Here is a 4,116-nt window from a genome sequence, read left to right as displayed (position 1 = left end):
AGAGAGAGAGAGAGAGAGAGAGAGAGAGAGAGATGTATGCACGTTTATATATATACATATATATGTGTGTGTGTGTGTGGGGGGGGATATTTTTAGAAAAAAATCCAAATATAATTTTAAATTTCGGTATTGGTCAACCAATAGTGGTGAAATATTTGTGTTGTTTTTTTGTTTGTAGAATATTTTGTTGCTTATTTTGATAATAATGGCATAAAGTGAAGGGAAACCCAAATTCAACATTTAGGAAAATTCAATCAAATATGGCATGGAAGAGTGACTTTTATCAACAAATAATCCCTTGTTGTCAAAGGATTGTTGTCAGACAGGCATAAATGTGTGACAATGTAGTTTTGAAGCAGCCATCAGCTCTTAAAGGTGAGTGGACAAAGAATGTAATACAATAAAGCCAAACGTTTATCTGCGGACCAACAACATGAGGGGAAGCTGTTATCTTAGTTTTGACCTCACAGCTTGAGGCTGAGAGGTTAATTATTGGGGCAGAGCTTGATTTTTGCTTTGAGAAAGGGGTGTGACAAACAAACGGCTGTTTCTGTCATTCCTGCCATAGCACAGACTGCACAAAGGCCAGGCCTCTAGTGTTTTTCCAACATGCTCTTATTAGTAGGTGAGAGGTGTAACAGTGGGTCTATGAATGAGGGGGCATGTCTCCCTTGTCATATTGTGATCAATTATTATCTTAAAGAACTAACCAGAAAAAGCCTAAGCTCAGCAGTCTTGATTGATAATTACAAGTTATGTCCTAAAAGGAAATAATGCTGCTATTGCTAATTATCTGTGCCTGCCATTGTAACTGACAATGAACAATACCTCGTACAGTAATAGCATATTAGATACAAGTATGCATATATATATATATATATATAGTTTTGATCAGCACAATTTTTATAAGACATTAACTTATACTGGCATTTTTTAAGATAAAATACTGACTAATCTTATGCTAGTGAATAATGTTTAAATTTGTATATTTCATACTAATAGTTAACTAGTGATACCGTATATGGTGCCATTAGGATTGCTACTAATGCTAACATGCCATTAGGGACTTGTTAGTTAATAACAATATAGAGTCATGGAAAAAGTTTATTTGATCACTTTTTTCCTTTGTTTTTGGTTCATAGTTCAGTACTTTGTGTGTTTTTATTTGTATTATACCTTTAGAATAGGAAATGAAAGAAAACACTGACTGTATCAGACAGATACTAAACTAATGCGTTACTGATATTACATTATTTGCCACTTGTGCGTTTTATTTGAATGTATTCTAACCGAAAAGGGAACTGAGAGAGAGAGACATGCAGCAAAGGTCAGCAGGCTGGGAGTCAAACCCACAGCTCATGCACTTTACCAATGCCTCGCTGCCAAATCCATATCAAAGTTTTTAAATGTTATGTTTTAAATTAAACAAGGTGTTTCCTTCTACCATGTCAATGATTTTAAAACCCTTTAATGAGATGCCCATGCATGGAGCCTGGAGGAGGGTTTTAGTAGTCATTGAATTATTTTTAATGGCTTCTACTCATTTTCTTATGTAAAACTTATTCTCAGTGCAATCGGACTTGCTTTGTTAGACAGATAATATTTAACAATCTGCATTAAATGATTTTAGAATTTAACTCCAATAATTGGTCATTTGAATTTAATTAAACTATATGTAAATGAGTCTAGCTGATTTGTATGGTTGGTTTGTAGTAGAAGGAATATTATTTTAACGAACTGAATAAATAAAACCCTGATTTGATTCTATATAACCTGAAACCTGATTTTTTTTTTTTCTTCTAAAGAAAACAACAATGATATTAATAACACTTTAGAACCATTCCCTCTGTAAATAAACTGAACTGCAATGAACCGACCACTCTCAAAGGCATCAGATGTGTTTACAAAATAGAGATAATGCTGCATTTACATCAGAAGGAGCTTTCTGGGCAGCATGTGAAATAGGGTTCAACTGGTAGGTAAATGTAAATAATGCAGAATTCATCTTTATGTTCAACCCAATAAAACACACTAATGGATTTTTATTGTTGCCATACACGCACTGTGTCATACACAGAACTGGTTAAATAAGTGTGATTTAAGCTAGTAATTATAACGCCGAGTAGAAAAGTGTGACCTCTATATACACCACCAATAGTAATTTTTGATTTAGACGTCTAGTAAACATTAGAATAAATTTCTTCCTAAGCTTAGGCATCTGTGAACAAAATACTTGTTGTTTAAACACAGTCTAGATAAGACAGTGTAAAGCAAATAGGATATTTATTCTCAAACCTTTGCAGGACAAACTTTAAGATTAATTTACTAATTACGTTCTTTGAAGGATTAGCAGTCAATTGTTCTGCAATATTATAAACATTAAATATTTGTATTATAAAAACTGTTTTAACTTGAGATAACTTGACATTTTGTGAGAAAATTCAATGTTTGTTTAATAGGTTCACAAATAATTTCATTTTACTTGATTTTATGTTTTAGTCCAGGTAACTAGATGGAGTAACATTAATCATATATCTACAAAACCTTGTTTTTGAACAACATGAAGCAACACAGTTGATTCCTATCTAGAAATGCAGTAAGAGAGATTAAGTTTTTGCAAAACCATGTTATTTCTTTTAATTTTATGTTACCGTTTCCATTTGTCCACAGGATATAGAGTCAAAGGGTTCAGTAATTTTTAGCAGTAGTGCTTTGTGGGAGGACAAACCTCGCCGCTCCTCGAGGAAGCTGGCTTGTTGCAACAAATCCTGACCTGTTGCCGAAGAGTTCCTGTCAGCAGCTGTGGCTGCTGGTGGCAGCTTGCCTTAGTCCTGCAGACAATTGTTGATACCATCTGCGGTGCTGTTATAATCTGTCAGAGAAGAAGGGTTCCCAGCAACACGAGTCGTAAGATAGACCATACTTTACAGCCCAACTGGATCGATCTTTAACCTGCGCTGTTGTAGATCAAACACAGAAACCCACAAGCATAAACCTGGAAAACCTTCCCCGGTGGAAAACAGACAATTTACAGCATATAAACAACACTTGGTGTCAATATGGTTCCTGTTGAACGGCGTATAACTATGATTCACCACTGAGATCAGATCTGCATCTGTGGGATGAGTCAGAGATTACAACTACTTAAGAGATCTAAAAGTGCTTCATAACCTAAAGGTAAAATCTTCAGTAATGTGTTGCCTCAGCCTTGGAGTAATAAGTATAAACATGGCTCCTGTTATATTTTCAACTTACAGAAACAAGGTGAGATACCATTAAAACTTCCATAGCAGTGTAGCTGAGTTATTAGGATTTTTATATGTATTGATCATTAGTTCACAAATCACACTTACAGGAGAGAAGCAGGAAAAACTCAGTTGCTGACAGAAGGTAAGAAAGACTTATGAGTTCATAAGAAGCCAAGAGGACACAGGTGACATAATAACAGTTGATGTTCTTCTGTTCAGAGAACAAATACTTTTAGCCTACATTCCTAATAGTGTCAGCTGGCAGCATCTTGCTGTAGAAGTTGTTTTCCAGTCAATGGCAAGATGGAGAGACATCAACATAGGGGTATTCTGAATGGGATTTTGTAGTTAAACAACATATTAATATTAGTATTATTTTGTGAGGAAAGGGGAAATGCATTTTTTAAGTTGATATTTGAATATATGAACTGATTTTTAGGAATTAATATTAGATTCAGAATCACAACTGTTTCAACACAGCCTTAGTTCAGACCTGAATTCAATTAGAATAGGTTTACAGATTACAGATGCATCCAGTCCAAATGGTACTAATCTATTTTGAAAAGATACATCTACAAAAATTTGGATCTCTAAATGTGCAGATAGTAAAAGCAAAACACTAAGGACTATTAGTTGTAGCTTTAGAGTAAAAGTGGTTATTAATCACCTTTTTTCTTTCACTTCACAATTATGTAAAACTTTATCTCTATCTGTCATATAAAATCTTAATAGATTTTATTAAAGTTAGAAGTTGTAACATATCAAAACCCCTTAAATAACTTAAATGAACCGATTTCCCATTGAAGAGAGATGTTTGCTAAGGAATAACCAAGGAGACAAAGTCCAAGTCAGATATCCAAGGATGAGG

The sequence above is a fragment of the Cyprinodon variegatus genome, unplaced genomic scaffold (genome assembly GCF_000732505.1).
Source record: "Cyprinodon variegatus isolate N-32 unplaced genomic scaffold, C_variegatus-1.0 Scaffold90, whole genome shotgun sequence".
Classification (NCBI taxonomy): Eukaryota; Metazoa; Chordata; class Actinopteri; order Cyprinodontiformes; family Cyprinodontidae; genus Cyprinodon; species Cyprinodon variegatus.
The sequence above is the reverse complement of the archived record's forward strand: the minus strand, read 5'-3'. Positions refer to the sequence as shown.